General features: G+C 38.7%; 1 protein-coding gene across 4 annotated transcripts in view; it reads right to left on the minus strand.

Annotated features, from left to right (window-relative positions):
- Ctnna2 (catenin alpha 2) overlaps positions 1–21,824 on the minus strand; it is a 1,050,408-nt gene that overhangs the window by 231,032 nt on the left and 797,552 nt on the right. The gene's annotated exons all lie outside the window — the stretch shown is intronic.

A 21,824-nucleotide genomic window follows, 5' to 3' on the forward strand; every position in this document is an offset into this window, starting at 1 on the left:
GTATGGAAGTGTATATCTATAATCTTATCCCCCTGGGGAAATTAAGCATAAGTTTAAGTCCTGAGAGAAAAGGGGAAAAATGTGTGAGAGAGAGAAATAAACAGAATAAACAGTAGAAATAAACAGTAGAATGGGGGAGAGAATGGAAACTTGGAGACTCAAGCATGAGTAGAAAATGAGAAAAAAATGGAAAAATGCATAAATTCAAATGACATACCTACACGTGAGGGCTTATTGTAAGGGACAAGTCTAGACTCTATGAGCCAGAGCAGAAGTGGCTAGCATGCCTCTCTTCTTTCCTGTGCCACACCAGACATGATCAGTTAGTTCGAGCACACATTTATGCTGCGTTCAATTCTGCTTCCTAATCTTTCTTAGCACGATGCTCTAGGCAGCTAGTACTCATCAAGCCTGCTATTTCCTATGGGATAAAAGCTTTCTCCTTTATTCTAGACATCCTTCAAATGGGAGCTTTCTTTAGGTATAATTATCTACGTCTCTAAGAAACTCACAACCACCTTGAATTTTAGAATTAAAGTGAACACCAAGTCTACGATGGGCTGATGATACTTTATTAAAAGATCTGGCAACTTAGTATCTGTCCCATCACCAACATGTTTAGAACAATCCCACTAAGAATTGCAGAATTAACTTTTTTTTTTTAATATTACAATGTAAGGCATAGCCAACAAGGTCAAAGTTGGCTGTATAAGAATATGATTCAAATAAGGCTCAAAATTCTGAAGGCTTAATATTTTTCCTTGAATGTAGCTGCCCCAGGCTTTTCATGATTACTGACATATTTTACCACAGTTCCTTAAGCTTTGTGCTATAATTATTATTAAAAATGAAAGATCAAAGCAACAAAGTGACTGGGCCAGCAGCCATCCAGCCTAGAGGGCTTGACAAAAATTGAGCCTCATTAAGTCAAGCAAATTTTAGCCAGTGTGAAGGTCAGTTCTGGTAATTAGTCAATGCAATAATCCACCCAAAGCCACTTTAATAAGTCAAGGTGCCTCAAGTGCACAGGCTCACATAGTGCTAAAGGTACTGATCTAGCCTGGTATGGCATGGGTGAACAGAGGGTATCCATGGACCCAAAGGAAAAAGCGCTAAGAAGATAATCATCATCTTTGCTTGATTTGTATTCTTTCTAAGAGAAATATGAGATTCATTGGTCATTGTTTTGATGATTCCACAAAGCAAAATCATTTTAATTGGGAGACATGTGAATCTTACTGGGACTAAGAACCAAAAAAAAAAAAAAAAAAAAAAAAAAGAATAGCTCATCAGGCCTTGTGTTTATCCTCCCACTAGAACCCAGAACCATGAAATTCAGGTTCGGTCAGTCCAGTTAAAATACAGCCATCCATTATTGGAGCACCTATGTGCAAATGCCTTGGTTGAGTTTCATCAGATCTTGTCTATGACCTCCAGGACAGCAGAAACATTCAAACAGTCAGAATAAAAGTCAGGAAATGAGTCTCTCCGATGGAATTAACTTGCTTTGCCAGAATATTTTATCACAGCAAGAGAAAAGAAAACTGAGGCACTCGATAATCATCTGAAGGAGAGGGGTGGCGAATGTGTTGAACAGAACAGATTTGGGCATCTTATATCAAGTAAGAGCCACCAAGAACCAAGGCCAGTCATAGGGGAAGGCAGACAGACTTTTGAGCAAGAACTGCTATTGTTTATACCCATTGGGTGCTATTCCGATACACTGCCATGACAATAAGTGAAGGATTAGACATGTATTTTATGAGAATAAGTTTTAATGGTTATCAAATCACCTTGTCAGGGAATGTGGAAGAGAAGTCTTGGAAATAGTCTTTTGACTACTTATCTGACTAGTTTGGTGTCATTTCAATGCAGTCTTATTTCTGAAACCAGGCCATGTTCCATTCTATAGTCATGAATCTTATTTAAAAATACCAAGGCTATAATTTCTTATTTGTATAGGTTAAAAATCATCTTTAGTTAAAAAGTTGTTTCAATGAGAGCTGTTCCAGAAGGCCAGGAGCAGGTGTTTAGTTCCATCTGTTGATCTCATTTTCTGCCCCAGCACACACAGGTCTGAGTCAAAGTCCTCTTTTTCCTGTATGATGGGCAAGGGTAATTGCTTTCATGAGAAGAGACAATAAAGGGTTGCCTTGGGGTTCATGGGAGCGATTACTGAGGATCTCCAGATGGCCTCAGTCCAGCAGGTGCAGTAGCTTGACTTGGTGGCAGAAAAATATTTGCAGAAAACTGAGACCACAACCAGCTAGGTTCAGCATAAGGGACCCAGGGAAAGGTTGTGGGAACAGAGGGTGTATTTACAAAGCACTGACTGTATGTAACACATGAAAAAGAGTTAGTGAAGACGGGGCAGGAAGAGACAGACTGGATGTTTATATTTTACATTAACAATCATTGTCTAGAGCTTCTTATTTTGTGTCACTGCTCTAAAGAGTTAGAAAATTTATCTTCACTCAAAGAGCAGGCTATGGGGGTGATGAGATGACTCAGAGTGTGAGAGCATGGCTGTCCAAGCTTGACAGCCTTCATGTGACTTGGCAGCATCCACATAAAAAGCTGAGCATAATTGCATGGTTTCATGGTTATATAGTGGCATGTACCTGTACCCAGCACTGGGGGATAGAAACAGGCAGACCCCAGGAGCTCAGCCTAGCTGACATAGTGAGCTTTCAGCTCGGTTACCTTGAGACAGGGTATCAAGGTAATGGAGATTGATAGAGGTAGAAGAAGACACCAGAGGTTCTGCTTAGACCTCTACATGTATTCACATGGAAGGACACACACACACACACACACACGTAACGCACCATTTTCTTCACTTCAGAGGTAAGAAAATTGAGGCAAAACAATTAAGAGGCTAACTTATATTCATATAGCTCTTGAAGAATGGAACTAGAGAAATACCTAGAAACAAGTTCTTCTAGGGAGGAAAGTGAGGTACAGAGATGATTCTGGTAGCTTCTATCTCAAAGATCACATGACACTTTCTGACTTCATGAGACTTTAAGACTTTGGAAAAAACTTGGCTCATAACCTAGATATAGATAGATGATAGATAGATAGATAGATAGATAGATAGATAGATAGATAGATAGATAATTAATAGATATACACACAGAGGCATACAGAAATAGATGTATCCAGAGAGAAAATGTCAATCATAACAAAGTTTTGCCTCATAGAAATTAATTGACCATTAGGAAAGATGAAGAGTAAGTGAAAGGATACATGAGACTTCAAAGAGGAAATGTCTGGGAATTACAAAGAGGAGTAGGAAAAGTAGAATGTGGGGGAGACAGAAAGGAAGAACCACGGGCATACATTTTGTTAAAAAAAAAACATCTCATAAGTATCTAACACATTATATAATGATTTTTTAAAAATCAATACATATACATTTTTATTGAAAACATTTAAAAATAGATCTGTACTCTGAAAGTAAAAAACACATTTATCATTATTCCCTAAAGAATATAGCATCACTATTACTTATATAACATTTATATTGTATTAGGTATTAAAAGTAACCTGAAGGTGATACCCTGGATATTCTCACGACAAAAACTATATCACACTTGGCTCACCCAGAATAAAGAGTACACGTTCAAACTCCCAATAAAAAAAACAAGGACGAGCTAAGATTGTCTCAGAAAGCTGCTTCATTAAAGAAGAATATATGTAAGCTATCTGCAAATATAATGCCAGTTTATATAAGAGGAGAGAGCATCCAAGGAGGCCCTGGCACCATGGACACATAAAGACAACATATATACTATTATACAGTGGTGGATCACTGATTTGTAAGTTATTTTAAAATAGAAAGTTGTAACAACGTTAATAAAGTGGGTTTCTCTGGCTTCTGATTGGGTTGAAACAAAAAAACATGAGATTCCTCCCAGAAATGACTGGGGGGATCCATGTTTCATGGTTTTTCATGTGATAATTATGACATATAAGGAAACTGCCAAGCCTTCGGTGGTAGAGGTGAATCCACATGTGCTGCACTCTAGAGATTTTTGAAAGGAAAATATGCCCAATAGCATCCAGACAATATAGCAGTTTTATTTTTGTCTTTTGGAACTGGGTCTCGTTATGTGGTCCTCCTTACTAGCCTGGAACTCCCTATGTAGACCACACTGGACTCAAACTCACAGAATGCTACCCACGTGTGAGGATTAAAGATATGTACACAACTTAAAGATTAAAGATTAAAGATATCACACCCAACTTTGATTCTCAACACTCTAACTTTGATTCTCAATCTTATACCTACTGGGATCAAACTACATTCATCCTAATGTATCTGTTACTTTGTCCATAAACAGAAGATTATCCATAGCTGAGAGCCAGTTGTCCAGGAATACTGTAATTTTGGTATCATCCAGTAAGTATAAGGACACATCAAATTTGCTTTCATTAGCTCATGGTCCCTGTACCTTGTATCCCTGATGAACAATGTCACATTTTTTGACCCTTCTACTAAACAGGCAATATAATTCCTCTGTAAGCTGTCTACTAGAATGGTTCAAATGCCCTTGCCTACAAGCTGAAAGGCACCGTTAACACTTTTTACATAAGCTGGAAGACCAAAATTTAGCTATCAATCAAACAGGGCAGAAAGAAGTGACTTGACAAAATCATTCATTAAGTGTGACAGCAGTCAAGAACACAAAGCTTTCTTCCAACTGTTTAAGCACAAGAAAATATTAATTGCATAATACAAGACATTTAAAGGTATTAGCTCAGCACTTCCTGTCCATTTTACCCAATTAAACCTATATCAATGTAAGTAATAACATTTTCTTCTATAAATCAAAAAAAAAAAAAAAAAAAAAACAAACCACAGTTAACAAATCATACCTGTTTAAACAATGTCTTTCCCTATTTCACGGGAGAGAAGTACCATGAAAGGATAGATATATACTGTGACACATAAGCAGAGAAGAAAAGTTAAACTGTTTCAAAAATGGCCCAATGATGTTTGCCCTTTTTTTGTAGGACAGAGTAGCTGTATGGTGCAGATGGAGATATACTCAAATACATTTTTACAAAAGTGTGGGGTACTTGGGTTTTGTTGGTTTTCTGGTTTGTTTTTTATTTGTTTGTTTGTTTGCTTTTTGTGTATTTTTGTTTGTTTTGTACAGAGCCCAAAATGCTGAAGTTGTTTAATGAGTATGAAAGAGTTCCTTCTAGAAAAGGAGAACACAAGGCCTCTCCCCAGCCAGCCAGATTAGCATATGCTTAATTTTGCTTGAGACTCTGGTGACTGTGTGCTCTAAGTTTCCTGGAGACCAATGCCCCTGGAGACTTTGATGAGGCTGTCCGTGACCCATGGGGTCAGCAGAGTGTCTATTTGAAAGATGCAAGAAGTCAGTTCAGTTCAGCACGACTCAGTAGCCAGTGTTGGTTCAAACTTTGAGAGTCTGACTCTGAGTAGATTGTTTTAGGCATATGTAAGCACCACACAATTTGGAGAAATGTTTCCTGTAATATTTAACTCAGCCCAGTGTGCACAACAAAGCTCAAGGCATTCGAAACTGCCTGGAGACTCTTATAAAGTGCAAGTGACACCTTTCATAAAGATAGATTCTGTAGATTAACTAAGGAAACAGGCTGAAAAGAAATAACTTTATGATAAGGGTATGAGACAGGATTGGGTACAGCCACACAGATAGTACAAAGGCCACCAGGCTTTTAACCAATTCTAAGCCCATTACTATGGACTTAAAACAAGTTGTATACCTCTCTCTTTGAAGAGACTGTGTATTTAACATTCCTGGATTAGCTAGTGCTTATTTGTGGGAACGAGGGCTTACGTGCCATATGTCTTTAACGGGCAGCTGTCCTTTCTTAGAACATTGAAAAAGTCTCTATTTACCTTCATCCTCATGGTAGCAAAACTCTGGTCTCATCTCAAAGGGGAAAATATGGTTCTATAAAGGGGGAAAATCTACAAAATATTCAAATTCTTCTGAAGAATCAAACAGAAGGAAAGATGTGCTAATGCATTTATCCTAAAGAGGCAAGAATCACATGAGAATAAATGGGGCTAGAAAAATGGCTCACTGGTTGCTTAGAACTTCCCCTGGGGAATTCTTTCAGACCGCCTTCCTTTCCATTCTTCACTCCTACATCTAGCGAACCACACACTACTAGCTTTATTTTCTTCTATCTTTGCTCAGGACAGAAAGGGATCAAGAAATAGTATCTGGCTATATCATTCTGAGTATTCAACAACTGCCTTTGGTTAATGGGCAGTCAGTAGGTACAGCTGCTCAAATCAAGTAAGAAAGTCAAGAGTCACATATGTAAAAATGTAAGTTCACCCCCAGCAAAAACCTTCAGGAATCTTGAGAGATGCTGTTCAAATAGTGATTTCATTCCCCTAAATTTGATAGGCAGTTTAAAAGACAATTATTAAGAATGAAGCTTTGAAAACAGGCTGACTAAAGAAGACTTTTAAAAAAAATAAGTGCAAGGAGCTGATTTAGTTGTAATAGTACTTGCTGTTCTTCCAAATGACGTAGGTTTAGTTCCCATCACGCACATGGCAACAACTGTTGATAATCCCAGTTATAAAAGACTCTCTTCTGGGCTTTCTGGGTACCAAGCATACACATATACACACAGACAAATCATGAAACAAGCTTCAAAAAATCTACTATTCAGGTATGGTGGCACATTCCTATAATCTCACTTCTGGAAAAGCTGAGGCAGAGGGATCACCAAAATTTCCATATAAATGTGACCTACAAAGCACTCTCAAGGACAACAAGGGATAAATAATAAGGCTCTGTCTCAAACAAACAAAAGAAAGCCACATTTGAAGAGTTTGAGACAAGATATAGAAAGTACGTCTCTAAATCTATTACTATTGACAGAGTCAAACCTACCCACCTGGCAAATGTGTAGCAAGTCCAGTCATCTGGATCCATAAATATACATATTTGCCACTCCACATTCCAGCATGTGCCTCTGGGTATTAGACAAATCCTCTTATAAATACAAGAACATCTTAGAAGAGCCCAGCCAAATCTTTACCTCTTCCTTCTCCAGATGAGTGACATGTCAGGTCAACTGAGTGTAACTGGTTCAAAATAGTAGTTAAATAAGGAGAGAGAGGAGTAACAGACACCCACTTGTTGGTGATGATGTCACAGATAAATGTGCTTATGAAGCCTCAAGAACCCTCTATCACCCTCTTCTGATTTATTCCAATAATGGGTAATACCAAGTGCCTTAGAACTACTTTCTTCCTATGGAATTCTGCTATTGTATGCTGTGCTTCTCAGTTTCTGTCTTTAACTTTTGCACAGCATTGCATTGGTTTAGTTCTTATCTTTTGTTGTTGTTTTTGAGTCTGTAATTCAATTACCACATGTCTTCCTACTTTTTCCCACCTCCAAATCCTCCCAGAAACCCCTCCTTCCTCTCCTTCAAATTAATTCATGCCCTCCTTGATCACTAATTGTTATTGCAAGCGTATGTGGCCAAATATACATATACCTAAATATACATATATACATGTTCCTAAATAACACACACACAAACATACCACACACACACACACCACACACATACACACACACATACACACACACATACACATACACACACACACACACACACACACACACACACACACACACACACACATAGCTCAACAGGTTTGTTGAATCTGTATACTGTTACTTGTACGCATCATTTCAGGGAAGAATGATTGCCACTGGACCACCAAATAGTATGAATGACTACCTCTTCTGCTCCCAATTTTACTCAGTTGCCTACACTTCTTTGTATAGAATTGAGGCCTCACAGGTTTTTCCACATGCAGTTTGGCATGCTTGTTGATGATATTACACTCATATTTGGGGGCTTATGATGGTGAGACTTTGCAGGTAGGAGACTAACTCTCACAATAAACTCCATGATCCTCTGACTCTTACAGTCTTTCTGTCTCCTCCTCCACAATGTTCTCTGAGCCTTAAGTGTGGGACTGTTTGGTGGATATATCCTTTTTGACTGAGCTCCGCCCTCTTCATTTGGATTGGTTGTGGTTTTCTGTAGTGGTCTTCATCTATTGCAAAGACAAGTTTCCAATACCAAGTATGGTTTTCTTTTTGTGGAACAGGTCTTATGTCCAATTAGAGAGCCGCTGGTTATTGCCAACATACTGCATAAACTATTGTAGCCAGGGTTATTGGGCCCTGCTGATCATTCACGTAGTTCATAGGCATTATAGCTAGTTGCTCACTTCCTTTCTTTGGTAGCTTGCATGGTACCGCTAGTATTTTGAGAGCTAGTTCTTGGGGAAGTATTTAGGTCCGAATTTAGGTCTTGGGGGTATTTAATTCAGCTCTAGATCACTGCATTCCTAACAGCTGCTGAAGTTTTCCTTAGAAAGCCTACATTTCTGAGCAATCTCCAATTATTGCACCATATTCCGAAGTGTGTCAAACTCCTACAAAATGATTGGTGCTATTGCTATTTAAAGAAAATATGAGAGGTGGATTCAGATTGAAGGTTCTTTAGTTTGAGGAAAACTAAACACTCTTATTCTAATACCTGTTTTATCACAAGCTGTGTTTTCTTCTAGAGAGAGTAAGGAAGACTCTGTATGAGGAGAGGTCTGGCTTTGGAGGCTCACTGTGTCTGCTTCACAGCTACTCAATTAACAGTGAAGCTATAAAAGAAATTAATTCATACAAGTTTCTCCTAAAAGAGAGATGGAGGGATTTGAGGTGGCAGCAATAGTTTGCCATTGTCTATTCTATTTTCATGGGTCTATTTTAGTCTTCTGTCCATCAGTTGCTACTGCAATACTCATGATATTTCAAGCTCCATTCACTCTACAGTCACTGAAAATTGATCATCTATTTTACCTAGGAAAGTAACAATGAGGTTAGAACCAGACTCCTAGTGGACCTACATGGTCTGTTGTAACCAGCTTCCTTTCACCCACTTGGCTTTTTTTTTTTTTTTTTTTTTTTTTTTTCCTTTCTCTGGCTCTCATTTCACTAAGAAATACCCATTATTCCTCTTGCCTATATGAAATTCCTTTTGGAAGAGAAGCTTTGAGGCAAGAAAAGAAGACTTAAGATGTAAAAGAAATGAGACTCAAAGTTGTTAGCTTTCCCCCTCAGCTTTATAAATTAGGAAGTTATCTGGTAAGGTTTTGTGGCATATTTAATGTATGTGTCCTGCCCTGCAATAGATTCTGAATCTTGATATTACACCTAAGTTGGCAAAATTGGTGAGAATGTTTTTACAGACTGCGCAAGTGCTCAGAGAATGTACTCCAGGAGCTACAGTAACCCAGTTCTAAGGTAATCCATGATTACCTGAAGTTAGTAAATCACAACTTATCTATTCCCTTTAAGCTTGTGATTTGGACACCCACAGATACAGCTTAAGGGCATACTCATTTAAGCCTGAAGATGTCAAGGGAGGGTCTAAAGGAATGGCTCAGAGTCAGGGATGCGATGCTCCATTAGTTATGACTTCCCCGGCTCATGGAACTCTGTGCTCTCCCTCCCAGGTTATTCTGGTCTCCCACAACTCCTACCTTGCTTTGCCCTTTAGTCCTTTACAGAGCTGGGGTTTAAACTGCAGCTATTTAAGGCAACTTGATCCTCCTTGAAATTGAAGGAATCAAATGTATAGAAATTTCTGCCCCTAGCAGTTAAATGGGATTAACGTGTTGAGGTAAAACATAGAAACTCACATAAAACATAGAAACTATGAAAGAAGGAAGGACAGAAGATGGTGCTGTGAATGGTTAATGATTCAAACTTCTGACAAACACTTCTGGTCAGATCTGATAATAGAACCTTTTCTTATCTCCAAATTGTTCAGAATAAATAGTTCTCTTCTGATTCTGGAACACATGGCACAGTCTGGTCAACTAATTCTCACCAAATCGTCCAGGCAAGTTGGCTCATCTCTTTTATTTAATCAGCTATCCATTAAATAAAGTGAAAATGTTTCACCTCCCGCCCCCCCCCATCCCACATAAGATTAACAAAAAAAAACTAACAAAATCATATACAAAAATTCAACTTTATGTCTGAGACTGGACATACATATGCATGACTTAAGGAAGAGAAAAGGGGTGATTATATTAACCAGGAAGCTTATTATAATGATTATTGTAGAAAAAGTCAGGATTCATTAATAATTGATATTTACCTTATCTATTCCCATTAAGGGAGTTTTAATAAAAGCTATACACTAAGATGAAAGTGTACTAATTTTAAAGACTACAGTTTTTAAAAGAACAAGCTTCACAGTTAGCCCACTTGGGTACTCTAACTTATAAGCCTCATCTTGGTACAAACTTTAATTTTACTATTGGAAATACAACACTTTGCTCTGTTAAAAAAAAAAAAAACAAAACAAAAAATGAAAACAAACTTTTTAATAGTAATCAGTCTTTGGAGAGTTATCAAGATGGTCAAGAGACAATCAAAATTTTAAAACGACTAAGCAAATGTCACAAGGTCTCAGGGACACTTGTGCTTCTCTGTCCCTTACACATCACCAAGCACAAATGGGCACCATGGACTAGCAGGTGAAGAGCTGGTTAGCTTGGATATCTCAGTTTCTAAGCATAAACTCTCTTAGCAGTCAGGAATCTGAAAATCAAAAGAAGTCACTGAAAGCTGTTTCTAATTTTGCAATGCACAATTTTTGCACAAATTTTGCAGTTTGGTCACTGAATTCTCACAAAACCCCCTAAGTAAATCTGCTGTCTGCCAGAGGAGTTTGGGTTTTATTTTTTTTTGGGGGGGGTGGTTTTGGTATTTTTTTTTGTCTTGATTTGGCTTTGGGTGTGTGTGTGCAAGTGCGCATGTGTTCATGCACAGCTCTAAATAAAGTGATTTGGTTTGAATTGTTTTCTGATCAGAGTCGGACTCTTTCTGTCTAGCCCAGGCCAGCTTCAAACTCTCAATTCCCCTGCTTTTAACCCAATACTGGTACTAAAGACAAGTAACTCTCATACTAGTCTGAATGAGGCTGTCCTTGCATCTTCAACTTTGGGAGGGCATTCAGTTTGTAGCACAAACTCAATATCAATGTTTAATATGTACATGATCATGGATTCTGATTCATTTAAAAAAAACTAAAATTATCTGATAATGGTACGAGTAGCTGAGAGAAAAGAAGAGAACTCATCTTGGAAGGGGCTGTAAAGAAAAAGAGAAAGAGGAGGTAGAATGATTACAAGACATCTATTGATAGCCTTGGGAAGACGTCAAAGTCCCTTCCTCAAGGAGTCCCTAGTTTCTCGATCAGTATTTTTCTTTCAAAGACAGTCGAGGAGTAAGCCCATGATACATAACTGTGTGGCCGTCCTCATTCCTCCTTGTTTCTGAATTCCTACTCTGCCTTTGACTTGGGAAAAACACCTAAACCCTTTAAGCATATAACCACACCATCATCATGCAGGTTTTGAAGTAAGTTGTGTCAGGCCTGGCTTGGTGCTGCATGTTTGTGACCCTAGTACTTGACAGGAGAATACATAAAGAGCAGATGTTCAAGATCATCCTTATTAAAGGCAACATGAAATACTGTCGCCTTTTTTTTTTTTTTTTTTTTTTTTTAATTAAATAAATAATTGAACCTGGCTGGCCTGGGAAGGCTGAAGAGAAGGACTGTTGCGACCTTCGGCTATATAGCAAATTCAACACCAGCCTGGCCTACAGAGTGAGACCTTCCTTTTTTCAAAAAGGAAACAGATAAAATAAACAAGGAAAAGAGATATGGGCTCTCTCAACAAGATGTAAATATGAACATTCCCCCTCTTATTGAGGGACATTTCTTGTCAAGTTGATTTAATTTCTTGGCTTTTTAAAATTTTTCTCTCTATGAAGGAAATTTTCCATGCTCCAGCACAACAAAAATGCCTGTTCTGGGTATAGTTTCCCGAAATGGGGTACCATATGTGCATCAGTAAACATTATGTGTAGAGTAAATTAAACCAAGCCTTATAATCAGGCAGTGAGGAAATGACTGTAGACCTCAAAGAGTAAATCAGCAGTATTAGAACTCTTCATTTTCTCTGAAGCACTTCAGAGTGCTATAAATGCCCATGCCACCATGATAAACATGAAGAAATGGTGCATTTGGAGCAAGACAACATAAAATAACGCCACAATTCAAATCGGTCTTTGAGTGTGGACTTCAAGGTGTCATCCCATAAAATTTAAAGGCCAGCCCTTTTACCACTGAGGTGAGAGAGTAAAGCAAACCATCTGACCCTGGTGACATATGTGTGCCTTTTCTCTCTTCTCTTCTCTTCTCTTCTCTTCTCTTCTCTTCTCTTCTCTTCTCTTCTCTTCTCCTCTCTTTTTTTCTCTTCTCTTCTCTCTCCCTCTCTCCCTCTCTCTCTCTTCTCTCCCTCTCTCTCTCTCTTCTCTCCCTCTCTCACACAGAATAAATATATGAATAAACAGATAAATAAATAAATAATAAATAAATAAGTGATTTTTTTTTAATAAAAGGACTGAGAACAGCTGACATTACTAGGTATTCTTGGTGAAACACAGTTTTTCATTTTCTTTTTAGTTGTTTTAGTCCTGGCCTCATTATATACTCTAAACTGTCCTCAAATTCAACAATCCCTACCCCATTCAGTTTTCTGCATACTAGGATTACAGATATCTCTAGCTTCAGCACAGCTCTGATGAAATTAAAATCCCCCACAATGGAGTCCACTATTTGCACTTTAGCTGAATTTGTAAAGTAAGCCAAGGAGCAGATAGCTTCTCCTTAAAGTACTTATTGTAGAATAAATGGACAACTTAGGAATTATAGGAGCATTCTTATCTAAAACAAGAGCAAGTGATGGAGGGTGGACCAAATGCAGACATCTTCTAAATTGTGTTTTAGACTCAAACACTATTCTGATTCCTTCCTTTCCCATTTCAGCTCATTTACAAGAATTAACAGAATAAAACAGCTCAGCAGTTGAAACTCCCACTTCATGAAATTTTCCTATTAAAGCATATGCAATCCAGTCTCCTCTCTGCAAAGCATGCTATTAGAGTCATGGCCATGGGTCAAGATGCTGGGCTTTTCCTTAGATCAAGACTTGCTAGGGTGAGAGGAGCCAAGATGGTGTCCCCTCTAGATCTGAGACACTTAACCTTCTATAGGATCGCAGAAATAAACTGAGCCATCTCATGATGTGGCCCATACTTGCCAAGGATGTACCTATATAGCATCTAAAATAATATGTCCTACTGATTCAATCTTATACCGTAGACTTGGGAGTGACATATGTTAGGTAGCTTACTATGGTGGTGATGCATGTCTACAATCTACCACTCCTCAGCTGGAGGCAAGATGATTTCCAATTCAAGACTGGCCCGTGCTACATAGTAAGTCTTTGTCTCAAAAAACAACAAAGAAAAAGGAAAGTACTGGCTGCATTAATATTTAAGAATGTTTTCTAATAATTTTCCTAATGAAAAAGTGGTCAGAATCTCTAACTCTTAATGAAGAGTTCTTGCTAAGAACTCCCTTTCTGTTTTCTTTAACCCTTGTATTTATCCTGCTTTGTTCCTGGCCTTTTTTTATTCTGGTTTCTACTGCTTATGTCTGTACTGCTTATTTTTATATTTCATATCTCTCTCATTGTACAATTATTTCTGATTTCTGTGCTTCCACAGTGAGGTAAGGGTTTGACCTAAGGACCAAATCTCTGGGGATTCTGGGTTGTGTCAGTATTTCAGTGCAAAATCGCAATCCTTAGTATTTAGAAGAAATCATGGAGCCGATGTGTTTTGTTGCTGTTGCCTCAGACATAACCTCATCTTTTTAGGAAGAAAAACACACTTAGATCCAGAAATAAGTTTCAAATGTTTCCTGACAATGAATCTAAAAATAATTGGCCCCATCAAGGGAGATATGAGAAACTGAATTGAATGCCTTAACATTCCTGTTTACTGTAAATGCTTTGGAATGTCTGTAATTCACACATCAAGAAGCTAGACACCTAAACAGAACAGCACCTTTTCAACAGGCGGCAGTGAGCCATAGCGCTAAAACCCAGGGATGGGAGTAAACAGGAACAAGCTTTTGACATCCAACAAAATTTCTTTTTTTCCTCTCTACAGTGGCTACATGTTATCACAAATCCTCCTGTGGTGGAGATGCTGCTGAAACCCAGAGGATAACTAGACCTACTAGCATAAGCCTTGAAGCTAAGCTACTTGGCAACAAAGGCAGAATCATCAGTTCAAGACCAGCCTAGGATACACAGTAAGTTCAAAGCCAGTCTGGGTATCTAAGACCTTGTGTTTAAAAAGAAATTATAATAGTAATTAATAGTAGTAGTAATCATAACAGTAATAGAACTGTGGACCCTGAATTCAATATCCAGTAGGAAAGGAAGGAAGGAAGGAAGGAAGGAAGGAAGGAAGGAAGGAAGGAAGGAAGGAAGGAACAAAGAAACAAAGAAAGAAAAAAAGAAAGAAAAGGAAGGAAGGAAAAAAGAAAACAAAGGAAGAAAAAAAGAAGAGTAAAAAAACCCAGAAGCATCAAGCATTTCTCTCTCTCCCTCCTCCCCCTTTCTGTTCTCCTTCTCTTTTTATATCTCCTAAATATCCCTCAGAGAATAGAATATGGGTAGCCCATTTACATGTGCTATAGAGATGTAGTATGGAATACAGGTTATAAGATATCAGCCAGACTGCTTGAACTGAAAATAACGCGCGCGCGCGCACACACACACACACACACACACACACACACACACACACACACCCCACGATGGCTATGCTAGTAAGCTCTGTATCCTTGTCTATAAAGCAAACACACACATCTACCATCTTTAAACCTCACTAGTTTAGTGTAAGGTTTATTTGTGGTCAATCCTTGGCACAACTAGCACATTGTAAGGTCTGTACATTGTTCAGCTAAGTCAGTCTACATTCTATGGACAGTGACTTTGCAAACTCTCACTGATGATAGTCTACGGTTGAGCTGAGGTCTTCAATTTGGAAGGGTTCCAACAGAGGCACCTAGAAAATCCTATCATAATTGTAGGATCTTCAGAGACAAATGGACGTTCAGATGTCCATTTGTTCACATGTGATGTGTTTTGGAGTTCTTAATTCTTTGTTATATTACCACCCTACTTAGTAACTAGATCAATATAGAAGTACGATTCAGGAATCTGTGTTGCTGAAAATAGTTTCATTGTAACAGCAAAATTGAGACCCTTATCAGGTTGACCCTCAGTGCAGTGCACTTTATTGTGAGATCTTCGTCATAGATAATAAATGTGAAAGCCTTAGAATTCAGCTCTTAGGTCCACCCTTGAGATTGTTCAGTGATTAAAGGCACTTCCTGCCAAGTCCCACAATCTGAGTTGGATCCCTAAGACCCAGATGGGAAAAGTAAAGAACTGAATCTCGAAAGCTCTTCTCTAAATCAATTAATAACTTAACTGTTAAAAATTAAATTTCTGGTGGGCTTGAAGAATAAGAGCAGCTAAATTAGGCACTAACTATAGGACAGATTGAATGGTGTGCTTAGAAGAGTCCGTGGGTTGTGTATTAAGGGATAACAAGCAGGTGCAGCAGGCAGTCTCTGGCTAGGTCCTCTATGGGTGAAAGATGGAGTTGGAGGCATCTCTTTGACTAGACATGGAGAAAGACAAAAGCTTTGCTTCCAGACTGGTTCCGAAATCACAACAGGGATAACTCAGATATGGGGCTCACTGTGCCCACAGTTCTAAAATTAGAACATATTGCTCAGAGATGAAAGTTATAGTCCCCCAAATCCATTTTTATCATTCCATACCAAACACTCCTAAGATAATTGTGCTCTACTACTGCCAACTGTCATGGGTTTTAAATTATAACATGAATCTTTGTCATCCTATTTAAAGTGACACCCTTGTGTCCCTGTGACTTTCCCATAGTGTGGGACTCGACTTCCTTAGGAAATGTTGCCTCAAGAGAGCTTCTACTTGCTTGAAAATTCTACTTTAACAAAGATCTATTTTATTGAAGACTCTGGGTTCTTTTTAAATGATCAACAAATCTAACTCCATGTCCTTAATTAGAGACATCTAAGATAAAGATTGTGATTGACCTTTTTCACATTAATTTAGAAAGTAGAACCTTAAAAGGTTCCAACCTCACTTTTCTAAGGGACTCTTCCTAAGGGTTGGAGGAAGTGGGGAGACTGAAAGAGTAGGAAGCCATGTAAGTTGGTGGAAGTGTCATTCTTAACAACAATCTCTGATTTCCCTTTTTTATCTCTATCAGGTTTGATTTCTCTAAATACCACATCAAGGTGTGACAGGACAAGATAGTACAGAGGTTCCTCCATCTTGTATTCTTGCTGAGGCCATTTCAGGCTTGCCTAAAACTTAATCTTTGTAATGGAGGATCACTTAGAAAATTACCCAGCTCTCTTCTAGGAGCTGATGACAAGGTACCCAGCTAACTTATCTTAGCTTCTGTCAAAGTACTTGTTTGTGCAGAACCTCCCTTTGCATTTCCAGAACAAGATTATAAGGATGTGATTTTTGCATTTAAAAGCTCCATAGTCTAAATGTTCAGGTCTACATTTGGATCCAGAATACCTGAGTTTTATCCCAGCTAGCTGAAATAAACACTTTGAATTGGTTATAAACTGTGTCTATGTGTCATCTCTTCTGTAACAAAGAAATGCAGAATACATGTGTCTCTGGATTTCGTCCTTGGTCACCCACCAGGGGTCCTCCTTTATACTCTGTTATCAGGCAGGTTCATCTGCAACTGAAAGCATGTCATAAGTAAAAAATACTCCATTGCATTTGATATCTAGGGGAAAACATCTTTAATTCTATTAACTAACTACCAGAATCTTTTTTTATTATTTTAAGATTTATTTTCTTTTCTTTGTGTTTATGTGAGTCTGTTTGTGTGATTGTATGCCACAGATATACACATGCCCATGAGGACCAGAAAAGGGTGTCAGGTCCCCTGGAGCCAGAGTTAGAGGGGTTCTTATTCTTCACTGCTAAACCATACCTCCAGCCCCTAACTGCCCAAATCTAAGGGGTGGGGAGCCCAGCTAAGCCAGGCAAATTAGTCACTGCATATTTCATCCAAATTGAGCTTCAATTTAGATCAGTGAATTTTTTGTGTGTGCCATACAGGTAAACGTGGAGAGAGAGAAAGGATGGGAAGAAAGATAAAAATATTTCAACATATGGGTAGCCACAGAACTGACAGATGGGGACCATTTTAGTCCAAGAAAAGCAGATTAAGAAAGAGAAAGGTGTTTGAACCAAATCCACAGATGTGGTGGGATATTATGCTTACGGCTGTGTGTTAATACCAGGAAACAATCTTTCTGTAATCCTCATTCCTGCAAAAGTTGAGAGAAGAAAACCACTGACAGGCACCAGGCAGGAAACAATGCTGCTTTGCCTATCACTTCAAATGCAGCACTCCAGGAGGCTTCTTACAATCATTCAAATTCTACCATTCATTTCAGCTGAAAGACAATTCTGGGAATTCCCTCATCATTACTTCTTAATAAATGTGAGAAACAGGGCAGGCGTGTACAATTCCTAAGTGGACGGAACTAAAGATGCTGGCTCCTATATATAAAATCCAAATCCCTTTAGAACCAATGCATCAGGAAAGTAGGGGTACAAGTTCACAATCTGTTCCAGAGTCTAAGCAAAGGCAACCCCTGGAGATCTCTTCCATGCTTCTAAAGTCTGATTATCATCCCGTAGGACCTTTGGCACAGAAAATGAGTAAATCCCTTTCTTGGAGTCATACAAAATTTGTGTAGTGCAAAGAAATCTTACAGATTGAGTTTGGTTCCTTAGTTCATGAGAAGAGGTGATCAAGAGATGAAGACTCCAGAGCTAGGCATGATGGCTGACACCCATAATTCTAACACTCGGGAGTTGAGGAGAGTAGATTGCTGTGATGTCAAAGCTAGTCTGGGCTATGAATGAGACTGTCACAACAGAAGAGAGAGGGTAGGGGCACCAAACAGGATATCCAAGGTAGTGCTAAAACCTTAAAGTCAGAGTCAAGATATCTATTATTAAAAGTCATTGGTTTTTTCATTAACTATCTAATTTTTATTAGCTATGTCATTTTATACCAGACAGATAGGAAATGGAAAGTTGATCTAAGACAGTATGATAGGCAGAGCTGCTTATCTTTCTGTTGGTATAGTATCATACACAATCTTTTATTATGCCATATTTCTTCTTTTTTCATTAATTAATTTATTTCATTACTTTACATTTTGATCAGAGCTTCCCCTCCCTCCTCTCTTCCCAGTCACTCTTGCTCACCTCCTCTTTCCCTATGCTCCTTCCCTCTCTCCTCAAAGACAGGAAGACTTTCCATGGATATCAACACCCTTGGTATATCAAACTGAAGCAGAACTGGGCACATTTACTGAAGCTATATAGTGCTGTCCAGTTAGGGGAAAGTTATCCAAAGGCAGGCAACAGAGTCATAGGCAGCCCCTGCTCTCAAATGAGAGATGAAATGGCCTTCTCCTACAGCCAAGCGGGACTCCTAGTGGAAGGAGTGGGACATCAACCAACCCACAAAGCTTTCAACCCCAATTTGTCTTCTCTACAAGATGTGCAGGAATTTAAGATGTTGCAGAGATTGAAGAAATGCCCAGCCAATGACTGGCCCAACTTGAAACACATCTTATATAAGATAGCCAACCCCTGACACTATTAATGATACTTATTCTGTTGTGCTTGCAGACAGGAGTCTAGCATAACTATCTTCTGAGAGGCTTCATCCAGTAATACATGGAAACAGATTCAGGGACACAGCCACATATCAGGTGGTGCTTGGGAGATAAACTTGAGTGAGTCAAAGGGATAAAGTACATTACCAGAAGACCTACAGAGTCAATTAACCTGGGTCCATGGGGGCTCACATAGACTGAACCACCAACCAACCAACCAACCAAACAAACAAACAAACTAGAAAAGAAAAACAACAAAAAGGAAATGTCCTTTTGTTAACTGGCAAACGAACATCTTTTGATCCCAGAAATAATCAGTCTTGTGGAGGATATTACTTGAACCATGTCTTCCTTCTGGGAATATCCTGCTAACAGCCAAAAGTTCCCAAGCAGAACTGTGGTGCTGTGGTTTGCATGTAGAAATGTCTATCACAGACCTTGGATACTGAGCCCTAAAGGGAATGGTTCTATCCAATCCCTCCCTTCAGGGTTCAGGGAAAACTTTGAAAGGGCAGGCACAAAAACTGTAATACAACACACAGGAGATGGAGGACACCAGGAAAACAAGGCCTTCTAAGTCGACATGATCGAAAATTATACCAGCTCAGAAAGACGGAGGCAGCAAGCACAAGGCCTGCATAGGTCTATACCAGGACTACTGCATTTATATTATATTTTCCAGTGTTTTTATGGGATGCCAAAGTGTTCAAACCAAGGGGTCTGTGGTCTGTGTTTTTATGCCTTCTCTTGGGCTGCTGTCCTTGTTTATTTATGTTGTCCAATTCTGATGAGTTAGTTTTTGTTGCATCTTATTATATTTTATTTTATAATTTTTTGTTTTATTTTTATCCCTTAGAAACCAGTTTGTTTTCTAAGGAAGAAGAGAAAGAGGGTAGATTCAGATCAGAAGGGAGGTGAGGAACAACAGGGAAGAGTAGAGAGAGGGGAAAGAGTAATCTGGATATACTATGTGAGGGGAAAATCTATTTAAATAAAGGGAAAGAAAAAATATCTCTCACAGGCTCAAATGCTTCCACGTTTGACCCCCCAGCCACTGCTGTTGTTCTGGTGGGTTATATATAAAGCATTAAGAGGTAGTCCCTCAGTTGAGGAAATGGATCTCTTTAGAGAGGGGGTGCAGTTTTAAGGTTCACAGCCCACCTTGTTTTCTACCCCATCTCTGCTTCCTGATCCATCCAGACATGATCAAACAGCTTCACCCTCCCCATCCTGCCTCCCAGTAAGATTTTCACCTGTGACCTACTTAACATGATGCACCATGTTCCTTCCAACCCAAAGCCAAAAGGAATCGCTCCTTTTTAAAATTATTTCTTGGGAAGTGCTTGGTCCCAGCAATGAGAAAAGTAAAACAAACAAACTGTTCTCCCACAACTGTGTTCTCCTGGTCTCAAACATATCTAGGACTCTCTATAGCATTCCTTTCCTGGCTCCTTAACAGTCCTTTCTCTGCTTGGTATACCTGGGAAGTGAATGGTAGATGCATCTGCACCAATCTAATCTTTCCACAGTTGCAGAAAGCATAGCAGGTGCTGCCTTCAGCAGTGGTATGTTGCAGCTGACTGGTAACAATCAACTTAGTGATGAAGATGGGCATACGAAAAGGCTTCCAGATGGAGACAGGGTAGTTTGTTAGGCAGGACTCAAAGTGTGTTTGTCAGGGATTTTCTCATAAGGGATAGAATCTCTTCTAGATAGAGCACACACTACCTAAAAGAAGTAGGATTCATCATGGAAAAATATAAGAATGGCTCTAGTGATGGATGAAACGGGAGATAACTGTCTTAAGAGAATTGAGCCAGTTGCACAAAGAAAAGTATAGTGTTCTTTCTACTTAGTGGTTCCTAGATTTTATATACATGCATAAAACTGTAGGTGTGTTTGTGGGGGCAAGTACATATAAAACTATCCAGGAGGGTAAAGGAAAGCAATGGAACTAGTCAGAGACAGAGACAGACTGAGGGGAAAACATAAAGAAGTATAACAGAGTTTATGTACAACACACAATAATTACACAATCGGCTGGGCATGGCAGAACTCACCTTTAATCCTAGCACTGGGGAAGCAGAGGAAACTGAACTCTAAATTCAAGGCCGGCCTGCTTTATATGGTGAGTTCCAAGCCAGGAAGAACTACAGCTTATCTCAAGATTACAAAGCAAAATAAAACAAACCAATCTGCATTCATGCAAGTTCAAAAATAATCTTTTTTTAAAAAAAAAAAAAAAAAAAAAAAACTTCATTATATTTTATGTGTATGGGTATTTGGCCTGTACATATGTCTGTGAACCACATGTATGTCTGATATCTGTGGCGGCCAGAAGAGGGCAACATTGGATCCCCCTGGAATTAGAGTTAAAGATGGTTGTGCACTGACATGTGGGTGCTAGAAACCAATCCTGAGTATGTCACAAGAGCAGCAGGTACTCTTAACCACTAGTCCATCTCTCTAGGTCAAAAAACAAACAAAAACAACTATTCTGAAATCAAATATTAAATGTATCACTTAAGATCTGAACCCAGATTTTTAGGAAAAGCCCTTTTTGAACCATGTGTGTGAACCCTGTGTTCTGGGATGATCTGTGTGGTCTCTTGATACTAGTAGATATCAGGATATTGGGAATCCAAGAAGTTCATAGCCTGTCAGAACCTGGGCTTCAGTTTTCTCAAAGCATGGCAAGAGTCAGCTGAATCTCTTCAAATCAGTAGCTCTCAACGTGTGGGTTGCCACACCTTTGGAATCATAAATCAGATAGATATTTACATTATAATTTATAACAGTGGCAAAATTACCGTTATAGAATAGCAATGAAAAAAATTTTACGTGTGTCAGCTAACACAACATGAAGAACTTTATTAAAAGGTTGCAACATTGTGAAGGTTGAAAACCACTGCCTTAAATGTATTATTTTATTTTTAAAAAACTTAGAAAACACCTAGTTATAATAAAAAATAATCTGTTAAATGTACCACATAAACATTAGAAATCATATTATTGATTAAAAACAAATGACAGAAAACTTTCAAGTCAATAACGGTCATAAAACA

The sequence above is a fragment of the Arvicanthis niloticus genome, chromosome 9, assembly GCF_011762505.2.
Source record: "Arvicanthis niloticus isolate mArvNil1 chromosome 9, mArvNil1.pat.X, whole genome shotgun sequence".
NCBI classification, from domain to species: Eukaryota; Metazoa; Chordata; class Mammalia; order Rodentia; family Muridae; genus Arvicanthis; species Arvicanthis niloticus.